Source organism: Neopsephotus bourkii, unplaced genomic scaffold (assembly GCF_033783945.1).
Source record: "Neopsephotus bourkii isolate Nb327-2 ecotype Australia unplaced genomic scaffold, CSIRO-AGI_Nbou_v1 NB_1820, whole genome shotgun sequence".
In the NCBI taxonomy this organism is placed as follows: Eukaryota; Metazoa; Chordata; class Aves; order Psittaciformes; family Psittacidae; genus Neopsephotus; species Neopsephotus bourkii.
This window is the reverse complement of record NW_026902293.1, coordinates 7,276,539-7,291,485: the sequence shown is the minus strand read 5'-3', so window position 1 is coordinate 7,291,485 and position 14,947 is coordinate 7,276,539. Positions and strand designations below refer to the sequence as shown.

The following is a 14,947-nucleotide window of genomic DNA, read 5'->3' as shown; positions in this document are numbered from 1 at the left end:
AAAGATATCTCAGATGTGAACAGAGCTTCAGGAAATATGTATTCCACTCTCAGTATTCACAAACTAGCTGAATGGTACAGGTGGTCACATCACTTGCATAATATATGAATTGGTAGTTGATCTCTCTTACATGCCGAACAACATTTTCACTAAAAAAGTGATTTAGATACTTTTTACCCCAAATTATGACAGGTGAAACTAAAATTATATTTCCTGGAATACTACCAGAATTTGGTATATGTAATGTGCTCCAGTTAAATGCTTGGCATTGAATGAATTAAATGTTCAGTGATGAGAGATGCAAAATTGTAAAGGTTGTTCTCAGGGCTCTAGACTGTGGGCTGCAGTCTGAAATTGATCTATTTATTTCAGGACTCACAAAGTTCCATTAAAGTCCTCTCAAATTTCTTATAAAAATTCATAACTGACATAAAGTCTGAACGCAAAATAAAAATCTTACATGGTTTTAGCCTGTATAAGTAGTACTTTTCAACACTGTTTAGTTGGGCTGCACAGAAACACATTGAATCTGAAAGAGGTTCTTTGAAGGGGATCTTAAAGCTGTCTTTTGTGACAGACCTGGTCAAACCCACAAGAGGACTATCCCAAGTGAACATGTTTTTGAGAAATAGTTGTCCTACATCTCCCTGTGACCACGTCAAATAGCAGAACACATTACCCAAGACATTGTGCACTCTCCCTCTTCTGGGGTTTTCAAGATCCAACTGGGCAAAGCCCTGAGGGACTGGATCTTCTCTCATAGTTGAACCTAGTTTGAGTAGGACCTACAACCTCCCGAGTTCCCTTCCAACGTGAATTTTCCAGTGATCATTCTGCGAGTATATGAAATGTTTAATATGATTGTGAGAACCCTGGTTGAAGGTTTCTTTTCTTTACAGGAAAGGGTGACTTTCCTTATTGTTGACAGAGGGATAAAGAATTTACTTGAATTCAGATTATTTATGGAAGAACACAATGCTAATCATATGATTGTGTTTTGTGGGAGGTAGAAGTGGCTCGATTAAATTGGGTACTAAACCAAGATTAAATATGAGGCTAAAGAATGGCCCTGCACTACACAGTCAGCTCTCACACTCTCTCTGCACGTTGTGGTGTCCCTTATAACAAAGCTCCATGGAGCACAATTTGCTGTGGCACAACAAATGGAAACATCCCAAACTGCAAAATTCTGTAATGGTTATGACTGGGACTGGGAGCAAGAGAGAGGTTCAGACCTACCTCTTCTCCTCTCAAGAGTGTGGTAACTGAAGAACACGACAGCTTTTCCATTGAAAGCAGCAGTGTCCTGAGGGCATAGATCCTGTTGTCTCTGAAACTTTTACAGGGAGACTGCCAAAACATTTTGGAGTGAGCACACCAAGAACTGAGCAGACCCCTCACTAGCCAAGAGCTAGTCTCACTCTGTGTATGTTGCAGAGACACAAAAGATGCCCAGATAGAGATGGAAAACATGGCAACATTTCCAGGTTTTTGCAGAAGCATTGCATTCAGTATTCATAAATTGCAGATGTAGCAATTCTCTATATTTGATCTTACTGCCAATACAGAAGATGCTTGGGAGGAACCCATTACCCGAACATATTTGCTCCTGAGATTTGTTAATCTTTAGCAAGAGGACTGGCAAAATCATTACTAGCAAAATAGAACTGGAGACATGAGAAAGGATGGCTTTACACTTCATCATCACTGCCACAAGCTATTAATTTCTCTGTGAAAACCCAGTTTAACAGTTTTGATTCAGGAAAAATGAATGCCCTTAGCAGGGAAAGTAAACATGAACCATGGAAAGCCATTCTGGTTAAGCTGGAAAGGCGGCAGCCAAGAAACTCCCCACTTAACCTTCATCAAGGAAAAGGTCAAAAAAGGCTAATGTGTTTAAGCAGGGCACAAGACAGAACAGAACAAAACTTCCTATGAAAAAGATTAAGTTCACATTCTTTCGGCTTTCATTAAAACTATTCCACATTACTCCACACTTATTTAAAGCAATTTCCTGACATCATTGAACACAAGATCTTGAAGTAGGAAAATCAAAAGATAAAGGTGTAAATGGAAAACAGTGCGTGTACTCTATACAAAATAGGGAAAAACATGAAGGATGCATAAGAAACAGCAAAAGAGAAATAATACCTTTAGCCTTTGCAAATTATGTAGTATGTGGTACCTAAAGTAATCTCCTATCCAGGGTACTTCTATGTACACGTACTTAAACTGAATAGTTACCAGGGCATATATGGTTTTACGGAAGTAGAAGATTTCTGTTTTACATAAGGCTTCTAAGGAAGAAGAAAACTTCATCCAAAAAAGTAACCTGAAAATTAAGGTCTCCAGATATGTCATTTCCAGCTACTGAGGAAACAGATTAGCTCCTCTTTGACACTACCGCTTCCCCATGTCCATTACAGCAATGAGAGGTATCTTAGAAATGTTTGATGATGTAATACCACACTCAGAACTTCTCCTGGAAGAAAAGTGTACATTTGAGCACACTAGTATGTGGATGGATTGATGGATACGTGTAAGAATCACACTCAAATGCCACTGAGACAGGGAGAAAGTGCATTTTCTTTTCATCCTTCGCTTGCCAAATCTGGTCTACATTTCTTTGGGAGATATATCAGCCATGATTCAGACTCCTATTCTGTTTTAGAAGTTGCCTATTGGAAGTTGCCACTCAGACTCATTTGTGATGCCTGTGTCTGTAGTGTCAGCATGTCAGCTTATTGCCCACCTGAATTTTGATCTTCCATTGTTCAGTCACATTGTTTCTATTAAGTGTGGATGTCAATGATTCATGATGAAGCGAGACAAAGAGCTTCTTCAAACAATGAGTGGCCCACACAGAGCTGTGAAGATAAGGGCTGAGACATGGGCTCCTCATTTCATACCAGATGTGACTCAACAAGGTATCTGGAAGAGAGGGGTGAGGCATTCTGGGAGACCTGCTCTTCCCTCTGTTAGGCTCTCACTTAAACATTTTTTCTAAAGATGAGTTGTTTGGCAGTAATGTATGACTTGAAAAACTCCGGGCTCATAACTACATGCACACTGAGATTGATTCCAAACTGAATCCAGCATATTCTTCAACTGCAAGCAGGGAAGAGTGGCAGTTCTGGCAGCTATAGGTGGCTGGAGACTAAAAAACCAGTGAATAGTTCAAATAGCTACCATACACTCTGGTGCTCCACATGTCTGTATTTCTTTTCCACTGTTGTGATAACAGTAGTGTCACAGTTCAGGCTTCACTATTGGGCTGTATTAGTGCAGCAAATGTAGAATGGCTGAATTGCTGTTGCTCATCATCTGAACTGCCTGTGATAGAAGGGCAAGTGTTATTGTGGCAAATCAAAATTTGCTCTGCAATGGACTTTGCACTGGAACTCCTGAGGTGTGAGCATGCACTCCATTAGTAATCTCCAGCAGAGGAGTGAAGAAGGCAGGTCAGAGTAGCAGCATCACTCATCCCAATTGGAGTTGCTGATGCTTGTTTCAATGACCTCAGTAAACAGTCCATAGTATATAAAAAAACAGCTTTAGTCAAAGCAACTTTGAACCAGTACCCAAAGGTAGAACCTACAGAAAGTCAGCAGTGTGGTAGGTGTACTCCTGAATATGACTGCAGAACTCACTCAGCACAGGAATATGTTCAAGCTTCTTGGCACATGATTCTCTCCAATAATCCTGTGGGTTTCTGACAACAGTTAAGGGTTCTTACATGGCATGCAAAATAAGGAACACACAAAAGACACTATATTCTCACACTACCCATGCTGTACAGGTGCCAGGAGGAGCAGTGAATTCTCCAGGCATAAATACAAGGTAGACAGGATTCCTCAAAATGGACAATGTAAAGATATGTCTCACAATGCCACTGTCCAAAACAGCATGGTCTTCAGTTTTATCTATCTGTTCCCTTCTTTTACATGGCTTTTGCAGACCATGCTGACAAGTATTCTCCACTCTAAAGGATTCACAGGATTTGATAGAATTTTTTATGTTAAAGTTAGCCATGGTACTCAAGACCCAAAACAAGTATCTGTAACACAGATCTATTTCCTGAGATATGGTTATACTACATCTCAAACCTTTCACAAGTTTCTGAGGTGCAAAAAGTTGCATAATTTGTGAAGAGAAGTTTGCAGAGCAATTTAGTGAAAAGGAAAATTGGATATTAGCTGCATAGGATGGAAAAACCCTAAAAAAGGGATAGACCTGTTTCAACGTCTTGTTTGTGGCTGCACGTCTTCCTATGTTGAACTATTTGTTACTTTCCTGAGAACCCTGGTGATCCCTGACTATGCATACCTTGAAGTCTCTTCATTTTACCCTTCTGCACTTCAGAAAATCCAAGCTTTAGAGGAATTCTCCATACCAAGCATAAGGAAACAAAAAAGCCTAACTCATTGGCCTTTCACACTTAGGAATTGAGTTGCAGAATAGTAGAGCACAGGAAACCTCTCTCTGTGGGCCTATATACCAGCAATGGACTGAAGTTTACAGTGAGATAAGAAATGCCAACCCTCTACTGATATAGAGATAAAAGAAACTACTGGAATGCCAGGCAGATAAACTTGTGTTATCTTCAGAACATTTTTATTGGTCTAACTATGGTAATGCTAACTAAATCTGACACAATGTTGGCCAAGCAGATAGCATTACAGTCTCAGTTCATAAATTGGCTTTAGATGCAGACTAGATACCAAGGTAAATTCATGTGTGCTTTACTAGGGATACATTCAGGAATTCAGGTATTACAGCTATTCTCTTCAATAAAATAGTAGAGAATGACACTAAGGGAAACTTTGCTAAAAATTACTACAAAGGTTGGCTGAATTCATTCTTTCTTTATTGATGCTAAGCTACCAAAGCCCAAGTATCGTTCTAAAATCTCCCACTGTTGGCATTTTTTCAGTCCTTGGAAAAAGCGATAGCTAAAAGGTATCACTGTGCTGACTATTTACAGCATATTCAGTTTACTATCACATTACTGTTCTCTAATTTGTAACTGGCATGCCCTGAGGCAGTCAAGTCAATGGGAGATAATCATTAAAAGATTTAGCATGGCTAAATCCAGTAACATTGCTACTGAATCTTTTGCAATTCTGTTTTCCGTTCTTTCAATATCATACCCCTGTAAGGTCATCCATTATTCCACACTACACCTTTAATGCTTGCAGGCACCAACATCTCTGATCACCTTAAGCTTTATTTGACCCACAAGCCTTTGAGACATTCCTTCTAGTAACAATAGTGGGTGATTTTAAAAACACTTTCCTGTAACTTAAATTATATAAGTTAAGAAAATTATATAAGTTAATAAGAAAAGGCTATGTATTTTTCTTGTTGGCATAACCCAGCACTGTAACATGACACTTTGGAGTGCAGTGCTCCATTTCCACAATCAGTACCACAATTACATTTCATCTAAAAGGAGCATCCTAGTCTATTCAAATGAATTGTAGCTCCTGCTGTTAAAATGAAAGACCGGCTTCATGCTTTCTCCTGTGGAAAGTATAGGAGACACCTTAAAGAGCTGTGTAGGAATTACCTCACAGCTGTTCAAATAGACAGTGTTTATCATTGCACTGTTGATCTGTGGGCCAAGCAACAAACTCAAGATGATATCAAGTCCCTTCAGCTTAAGCTCCTTAGCAATCCTTTTAAAGCAAGTGGATAAGCTCCATCCCTACATGTGCAACTGAAAGATGCAGGTGCCTTTGAAGATTTCCTCTTGGAAATCCTGCCTCCCCAACTGCAATGCCTGGAGGTGTTCAGAGGGACTCCCTTCATTGATCAGAGAGACAACATGCCTTTAGGAAGATGCTCTATAAGTATTTAAGGCCCAGGGATACCTCAAGTGCCTTGGCTCTCCAGAGTAGACCCTATTCTCAGAATCTCATTTACCTTTAAGGCAGCAGCTCAGTGGGCACTTGTGTTTCTTCCCTTCTCGCTACACTTCTCTCCAAAGCCTATTTGTTGATTTAAAAAGTCAGAAACAGTACTCAGGGCCCTTCCATATTCTGAATGACACTGCAGTCATCCTCTCCATAAGCAACAGATAGGCTTTCATTGAAAGTGCACATTTAGCCTTCTGTTCATGGTAACACTGGCATGTTATTGCATATCTATTATCACACCTCCTGTAGATGCATACAGTGCCCTGGTTCACAGGGTGAGGTGTCACCTTGTAGCTGAGTGATCTTACAGCTCACACTCCCCTAAAAGGGTTGTCACATTTCTACCCCTCACCCCAAGCCACCAGCTCCAACTGTTTCCCTGGTACCATGTGGACCCTCTGTCCACTTGCTGAGCTGAACCACCTCACTCAGCAGACAGCCAGTATAGCTTCCTGCTGCTGTGGTGGGCTCATTCAGCATGCCAGGTCAGACAAGAGCCAAGCCTGGCATGAGGGAGGAGATGGGAACACACTGCTGGAGGCAACGGGTTGGAGGATCAAGAATGGGATTCTCCAGGGCAGCACACCATTCCACTGGCTGAGAGGAATCAAGGACCCTCACCCTCTGTTGCAGTAAGACCTTTTTAACAAAATGGGAGTTATCAGGAATTTTGGGAGGAGCTCATGATGGCAAACCTTGCTTAGGAAAAAAAGGGTTGCTTTGGTTTTTTTCCAACTGCCAGGCTGGCATAAACAAATCCACCTTATTCACAAAGTCTGCATGCATTTACATAGTGAGATTTGGGATTTCCGTTAGTTGCCTTCACATTTCTGGAGCTGCGTGTAAGTGAAGCTTCCTCAGCAACCAGAAGGATTAGATTTAAAAAGAAAAACCCAACACAGAAAGGAGAGATCTGAACTTCCCACATTATATCTTGACTCTTAACACTTGGAGCTTTACAAAGGAGGCTAGATATCATGAGACTACTGATAAAAGTCAAGAGAGTTGGCAGTTCTACAGACATTTATGGGCTTGGTAACACATTTTTCTGTTTTTAAGTGAAAACAGACAAAACAGTGCACATGCTAGAATAATGAACATCTTGGCACACTGCAATTACAATACTGGAACAGATCACTTTTCTGTTTTTATGGATGCTTTTGAGAAAAACAATCCCTATGTTCAGCTCCCTGTTACATTTATTCTCCAGAACTCTAGTGCCAAAAGCTTCCCCATCTTCTCTGTGGGCTTTCCAAACAGCATTCACCTCCTGTGAAGCACCACAAAAATACAGCTGCTGTGGAGCAGCTCCTCTCCTTACTAAGATGGGTTAGAGTTACACCACTGAGAAATGGCAACATGCAGTGTCATAATTACATTCAGACAGCATCAGGAGAGATTTTTTTATAAGACAAAATTATTGACTTTCAGTATTTTGCTTCCATTTGGAAACTCCATGAAATATTCTGTAGATAATCTAGCACTGATACACAAAACAGTCTAGATTTCCATAGCACAGTACCACATCTAGAAATCTTCAAGAACATAATGGTGCTATCATCACACTAGTCTGTGATAAAATTGGTGAATAGGAATATTTTTGTTTGGAGTTCCAGCAATACCACCAACTTTGCAGGAAGCCATAAAAATTACAGTGTAGAATTGTAGTCAATTGTAAGTTAATTTTTGCTATAAAATAAATTGAAACAGAATTTTAAGAGAGTCATGATAAAATCTTGGGTGACAAGGTCAACTAGTACAGAAATGTTTCTCTGTAACCAAATCGTCAGTGATGGTTAAGGCTGGGAAAGCTCGGAGCTCCACGATTAATAGAGCACACACAGTAACAAAGGCTTACCAAACCTTTTAAGCAGGCTCTGAAAGTGGGAATTAAAGTTCTGGGAAACCACTGATAAGAGATCTGCTATGTGCAATGCATAAACCAGAAGATGAAACAATTATTGGTTTTCTCAGAAAATAAAAGTCTTAAGACTCCAAAAATTAAAATAGAATTGCTCTTACCAGTTAACAACTTTTGAGCATGAACAAGCAATACTAAAGCAAAGACCTTGCAGGGGCTCTCAGAAGGAGTCTGCTGACATAACTGAGATATGCTAATTCAGCTAAAAAGTGTCTGGCTTGGCAATTCATATATTACTGTGTTGCATTTTGAGGTGACACTGCTGAAGGCTTTGAGTCTTTCTACTTAGTGTCCTCTGCAAGCACACAACGTTGAACGTGCCTTACTTGGTAAGAACAGTAGAGTTACTGCGCTCTGATCGTAAGGAAATGGTGAATCAGTGTTGGAGCAAGAAAAGTGGAAGACAAAAAAAGAAAAAAGAGGGCGGTGGTGGGGAATATTATGTTGCTGGTCCAGCTGTGAAGGCAGAGAGATGATTCAGGATTTGTTGCAGGGAAAAGCAGGCAGACTTGCTGCCACTACTGAGGCACAGCAAGAGGATCGTATCCCCTCCCACTCCCTTCTCCCACTGCTTTGTGCTTGTGTAGCTGCACAGGGACAAGGTCTATAGGTAACTGTAGTGCAGGGACAGCCACAAGTCAATGGACTATTAACTACGCACATACATCCCCCCCTTCTTCATCTGTAGCCTCCTTAGAGCAGCTCTACCTGTGATGGAGGTGAAGGAAACTCTAGTATGAGAAAGACAACCACTGGGTGACACGTGTGTCATGTAGCTCTCTTGTGAGCTGTACTATTCAGTGCCTTCTAATTTAATATCCTCAAAATCTCTGAAGACGGCAGTTAAAATTTAAACTGGCATTCTGAAAACACGCTCTTGATCACATTATCAGTGTTGTGGATGGGATTACAATGAGGGTGGTAATGGTGAAAATGTTTTAGGGGAGATCTAGTATCAACAGCATGAGTGGCCTCTAATTGGATTCTTTCAGTGTCACTGCAGAGTTGTCACGGGACTCTCGTTCTCTGTTGAACACTGCAGCTCTCAAGGCACTCAGAAAGGAGCTTTCTCAATTGTTATCACATCAGTCTGCCATCCCACTCAAACACAAATCCCCCAAAGCGCTTTCTAAAGCTAAGGGAATCACAGAACCCATGACTCCCATGACATCTGTGACAAGTGTCCAGCCCCCCCCAAGTCCTCCTGTTACACAAGGCTCAAACTCCTGATCCTGCATGAACAAGCGTATAACATTAAGCGCAGTATGTAAGTTAAACAAAGCTAGATAATAAACTGCAAACTGTCAAAATAGCCTGCAATGAAGTGGTCTAGTCAGAACAGAATTTGCAGATCTTTCAAAATATTTTTTTCCATAGCTGTGTAGCTTCCACTGAGTGTGGGTTTTATAATGGCTTCCACATTTTGAAACCCTGTCCCCAGCATCACAACATTTTTAATACTGTTTTTATCAGTTCCTGATTGGAACGAGAGCTGTTACAATAATTTTCACACTGATACTTGCCATCTCTAGGATACTTCTGGATTCCTACATGCTTGCTTTTTTTTCCCTAACGACCTCTCATTTAGCCTACTTTTTGAAGATGTATTTACACATCGTTTGGAAATTCACCAAGGGAGGTTTTCCAGGCAAAATTACACCAATCATAATTAATTTTTTTCCCCTCTGAAACAGAGACAAAAATCAATGAAAGGCCGAGGAGACATGCCAAGCAGCAGAAATTGAAGTTGCATATTATGACGGAACAAGCTCACCCACCTCGATTATAAAGTGCTAAGAAGAGGAAGCCCCTGACAAGCAATAAACTGACACATAATTAAGTCAATTCAGGGCAGAACACATTCTGGCTGGAAAACATTGTCTTGGGCTCTACCTCACTGCTCAAAGCAGGAGGGGAATAAAAGAGGCGACACTTTGAGAACAACTCTATGGATACAACCAGTATCCCACCTAGTCTTTACTAGCTGGGGGAAAAAGAAACCCACCAGCTTTTGTGCAGCGCAGATTCCCTCCCATCACAAAACACAGTTGATAGTACAGACATGCCTGGTATGTTCAGCATTCCATATCAAGCAAAGATGAATTAGCCGCAACAAAAATGTGTTGCAGCTTTCATGCAGCAGTTTATGGATCTTTTTTGTACCTCTGGAATTTTTTACCTTGAGCAGATCTACTGAGGCTGCACTGGTCTCAGATCTTTGTCTCAGATTATTTTTATCTCACTGTGAGGAACATCTTTGTGAGTTCTGAACACTTTTACAGCTGCTAGGATGCTAATGGGAACTTCATGTGTGTACCCAGTACAAGTGCTCTCAGGGAAAAAAAAACCAGTGTCAAAGGAAGGTATGTAGAAGTCACCATAAATATGTCTTTGAATGTTTACCATCTGGAACAGTAGATTACATTTTGACAAGAAGCTGGACTGCCCCGTGGGCATTGTCTTTTAAACAGCCCCATCATTATAAAGGAAGGAAAAACATGATTTGCTGTTCCTAGTTTCTCATCAAGATTTTCTGGCACTGCTGGAGAAACCCGTTTTTTTCCTAGTAAAACAATAACAAGCTGCGCGTGTGTAGTTAGCTATGCACTTTCTTGAAAAATACATTTTCTTATAGATCAGCTGATGTATCTGACAATACCCACCAAGAGGGATGCATCTCAGGCTGTGACAGCAGCAGGCTGTGCAGTTCATAGTGCTGCATCTTTGATTTGCTTTCCTGTGCAAGGAAACTGATTGGGCTTCTCACAGGACACAGGGAAGAGTGAAGAGGAGAAATCCAATATACAAGGCTTTAACGGAGAGTCTTAATGAGGGTTTCCTTTGGTTTTGTTTTACATTTCAAGCTTGTAAAACTTTCCACCACTTTTTACAATGAGAAAGAGTGAACTAAGAGAAAAATCAAAACAGTCAAATGTACTCACATACTTCTGGTCTGATCATGCAGTTATAGTAGGGATTTAGCTATTCTCTGTTTCAAATTGCTGTGGGTCCCTTCTGGGGACACATTCCTACTGACCAGTGTGTTTGAAAATACAGGCTGAGAACAACCTGTAAAGGGGCCAAATAGCCTGCTCAAAAAAAAAAAAAAAAGAAGTTGGTTTGAGGCAAAAATATATGTGCAACCTGAAACATGAGTTTATGGGCATTGTTACACAGTTGAATGCCAAAATCACAAAACATCAGCTATAAATCCCCTTGCTCAGCCTACCAGACAGATCTTATTTTTGAACACATTATAGACAGTATTATTTGTAGAATATCTCACCTGTAAATGATGAGGACAGTGCTAGATTTCTTTCACAAGTAAGAGGCCAATAATTCATAAGCACCACAGGTATCTGAGAGTTAGTGTGAAGATCTGTTATAGTGAGAAAGAAACAAATCATTCTGTTACTCTGCACAGGAAGGCAGTATATATATATACAATAAATCTGCTATTAAAAAAAAAAGGGTGGGGGGAATAACCCAGCCTCTAGCTTCTCCATCTAGATCATTTAGAGTAAAACAATCAGAACATCTTAATTCTCTGATAGGCTAACATACTGTAATTAGTGATAACATTTCTGACTTCATAGTTAATTTGCTGGGCTCCCCACGGTCCAGACATCAACAAACTTAATAGCAGAATTAAATGAAAATGATAACAGAGCACTTCCATAACTAATTTCTAATTACATTTCTGACACCCTTCCTAAACATAAATTTTTGCTTACTTTAATTATCACTTTAGATCGCTAGTTTAGCATCTACAAATATAGCGAGACTTTAATGATCCATTATAGTGATGCTACTTAGTTTTCAATGACTTGTAAAACTTTCACAAACAGATCTGCAAATGAATTACATCCATCTGCTCTGCCGCAGCTGCAAAAGCAGCACTACATTGTACCCTGCCTTTTCCTACTTTACTGGTTTTCTCTTCAAGCCCATGTGTAAGCCAAACCATCTTGATGCCGATCATCAGAAGTCCAGCCAGGTCTCTATAAAGGAGTCTTCAAACTTTACAGACATCTCAAACGCACTTTCAAAAACACGCCGGGTTGCCTCCCAGCTGAGCTCCAGACAGGCTGCACACTGCTCCAGCATCCTCCTCCAACCCTAGGAAATACTCTGCCCGGATCCCTTCCGCGCTCGGCCACCAGTTTCCACGGATTTACCGAAACACGGGGGGTATTTTATACCCGCCGTGACAGCAGCCAGCAGCCCCCCGCTGCAGCCCCCCCCTGCCCGGTTGCCGGCGGTCCCGGCGCGGCCCGTGTGTACGGGAAGCGGAGCAGCGCCAGCCAGAGAAAGAAGGGGGGGGGGGGGGGGGGGGTGGCGCAGAGGTGGCACCCGCAGCGCTGGGATACTCCTCTCCAGAGGAGATTTTCCAATCTACACCTTCAAAAGCGTGACCTTAGCCGCGTTAAGAGTGTTAGCTCTATGAAGACAGCCAAGCATCAGGCTGTGCTCGCTGTTATCTGTCAGCCGTACAATAGCAGCATTGATAAGGCAGCAGCAACTGGCTTTGACAAGTGTGCTGTGCTAGCATTCCTCTGAAATCCATGAAGGAAAAGGGGGAAAAAGAGAAAAAAAAAAAAGGGGGGGGGGAGAGAAAGGGGGGGGGGGGAAGGAAAAAAAAAAAAAAAGAAAAAAAAAAAGGAGGCATGAGGTGCCTTTTACTTTACCTGAACAAAGTGTGGGGTTTTACTTTTCCCTCTGAGCTGCTGAAAATGATTGCTCCCTCTTCTCCCCAAAAGCTAGGTAGTTCTTCTTTCGCTCGCAGCTCACACTTGGGGAAGACCACACAGCTCCAGCAAGGCTGCCTCTCTCCCCTAATCCCCACTCGAGTGTGATGACACACACTAACCCCAACCATCTGTTGAAACACGTCCTCAAGCACTCGGCACAGTGGTGTGTCAAAGCGGGCTGCCCAATCCAATCGCTGGGGCTGGGTGGCTCTTAAGGAGCTGGAGGCAGAGACAAGGGCAGAAACTATAGGACTGAGAACTCTTTAGCAAAGTAACCTGAGATTTTGAGAAAGGGCTGCTATTGAAAAAAAGAGCAGAAGGGGGAGGGAGGTACTAGCGGGAAGGTAGAGGGAGTGGATTAGTCTGGTGGCCAGTTGTGTTACTTCTCACAACTCCTTGTATTCCCAAGGGACCACTAGGACCCCCTCACAGTGGGACGCACAGAAGCACGAGAGAACACCAAAATGTCTTTTTTTTTTTATGGCAGGTCTATTGAGGGCAATCTCCTCCGAGAGACGCTTTCCTAAGAGAGATAAAAGATGAGGTTGGAAATCCTGATAAAGTGCTAATCTGGGAGTCGTTTGCACCGCAACGTGACATTTGTATCCCGAAATCCCAGCTCTTCACCGTTTCGCCGAGTACCCCGTGGCCGCCTCCAACCTTTCCGGGGAACGGCGGAGGGAGCCTGCAGGAAAACCAGGGGACAGGGGCGAGGCGGGGAGAAGGGGGCAAATCCGAAGGGCAAATAATGCTACTTCTGCCCAGATACCCGCAAGTCCTTCCCACGAACCCTCGGTTCCCCGCACCTGGTGTAAACTCCCGGGCTCGCCGGCGTGTCCACAGCACGCTTGCAACCGCTCCGGGGCTGCTGCCGCCGCTCCGCCACCGCGGCATGGCTGTCACAGCCCCGGCTCCTCGCCGGTCCGCCCGCAACGGGCTCCCCGCAGCGGGCTCTGCAGCGGGCCTCCCGCACCGAGCTCTCCGCACGCGGCTCGGCGTCGGGCTTCCCACACCGCCCTACCCGCACCGGGCTCGGCACCGGGCTGCCCGCGCTGGGCTCCCTGCACCGGACTCCCCGCACCGAGCTGGGGGCCGGGTGGCCGGGTCCCCGCGCCCCCTTCACTCTCCTCCGGGAAACAGTCCCATCAGCCTGTTGCTTCCCCCAGCCCAACCGCTTCCGCCAGCTCCGCGCCCCCTCGGACTTTCCCTTACGGGGTGCAGCTCGAGAGTTTGAGGCTCGCTGCCCTTCCTCTCGGGATCCGCCACCCACCCCTAGGCGGGGCTGGGGGCTCTGGGCAGTGCCGCGTCAGGTCTGGGCTGTATCTAGTCTGTACCTCAGTTTCCCTCGGCCACAAAGACAGTATTATCACAGCTTCCACCCTCCCAGAGACACTGCCAGGAAAAATATACTAATTTACAGAAGATGTCCGGGAAGGACAGATAAGGGACATAGAAAAGCTGCTAAATGCCAAAGAAACAGTTCTTTCCTTTCCCCTCCCTGTAATATGATAGCACGGAAGAGAGACTTAAAATCTCAAGGGTTTTTACCTCATTACCAAGTGCCTGACTTGACACTTGCATTAAATCTACATTTCACATTATGGCAGATGTTGGGTTTTCTTTGAACTGAGGAGGAGGAACATCGTTTTGGCATTAAAAGTTACTCCAAAAGTGTTAACACCCAACTTGAAGAAAGGTTTGCAATTGTGGAAAGATACTCTACATAGCTATATGAAAGCCATGTGAGTCTTCAAATGTTGATTTGGCTTACTTGTTCTTTAATACCTTATACAAAGCTATTTCTGAAATCACTAGTGGCAAAGTGAATACTTAATAAAAAGTGAGATTAAAAAGCTGTGGTTTGTGCCTAGTTAGTTTTTATCAGAGCAGACCTGGAGAAGAAGGGGAAAAGAAGAAACTAATCACAACTGCATTTGCTCAAATTAATCCCCAAAGTGATGATACGGTGTCTGCTTTCACAGATACTGGGTATTCACTAAAACACTACTCCTTAATCTGCTACTTCCAGATAAATAAACAGCTAAACAATATTTTTGACAACAATATGCAGTGAAGTAGGGATGCAACTACTGTCCCTGGGGTATTGTAAGCTTTATAATGTTGCCAATTATGTCTTCAGGGCAAGGGTTTGGTTTGATTTTGTTTTATTCTAGCAGAATGTGGTCTGTAAACAGGCTGGATAAAGTTACACACTCAGAAAACCCTGGAGACATTTTTAAACTCGTTTGCATTTTCTTTAGCTGTACTTCTTACCAGTGTTGTATTAGTAACTCTGTATTAAAACTGTACAGTGAAAAGCGATGTGGAGTATTAAAAAAAAAACCCAAAATTGTGCT

General features: G+C 42.7%; 1 protein-coding gene across 1 annotated transcript in view; it reads right to left on the bottom strand.

Annotated features, from left to right (window-relative positions):
- Positions 1-12,875, bottom strand: part of SULF1 (sulfatase 1) — a 122,113-nt gene extending 109,238 nt beyond the window's left edge. The window contains exon 1 of the mRNA XM_061343066.1: positions 12,528-12,875. The gene's annotated coding sequence lies outside the window, so the exon portion shown is untranslated. The remainder of the gene's footprint in view (positions 1-12,527) is intronic.
- Positions 12,876-14,947: the final 2,072 nt, after the last annotated feature.